This window comes from Haliaeetus leucocephalus, unplaced genomic scaffold (assembly GCF_000737465.1).
Source record: "Haliaeetus leucocephalus isolate CR32 unplaced genomic scaffold, Haliaeetus_leucocephalus-4.0 Scaffold351, whole genome shotgun sequence".
NCBI lineage: Eukaryota > Metazoa > Chordata > Aves > Accipitriformes > Accipitridae > Haliaeetus > Haliaeetus leucocephalus.
This window is the reverse complement of record NW_010972787.1, coordinates 7,018,465-7,018,772: the sequence shown is the minus strand read 5'-3', so window position 1 is coordinate 7,018,772 and position 308 is coordinate 7,018,465. Positions and strand designations below refer to the sequence as shown.

Genomic DNA, 308 nt, shown 5'->3' with positions numbered 1-308 from the left:
CCCCCCGCCGCCCCCTTTTATCTCACCTCGCCTCTCCCCCCCGCCCCGGTGGGCACGGCTATTAATAATTACCTCAGAGCTGCCGTCTGCCTCCTCCTCGCCCGGTTCCCTCGGGGAGAGCTGCCTCCGGGGGCGGGATCCAGGGGGTGAGACGGGGCGGGCGGGGAGGAGAGGGCGGCAGCGGGGCGGGGGATCCTGAGGGGAGAGGTGGGCGCTGTGTCCCCTTCGGGGTCGCCTCTGTCACCCCCCCTCACACACACAGAGTCCCCCCGGCCCCTGAGGGCGCAGATCCCGTCCGCGGGTGGCCG

The 308-nt window shown here is 73.1% G+C and overlaps 1 protein-coding gene across 1 annotated transcript in view; it reads right to left on the bottom strand.

Moving 5' to 3' along the window:
• Positions 1–308, bottom strand: part of KL (klotho) — a 49,174-nt gene that overhangs the window by 48,489 nt on the left and 377 nt on the right. The gene's annotated exons all lie outside the window — the stretch shown is intronic.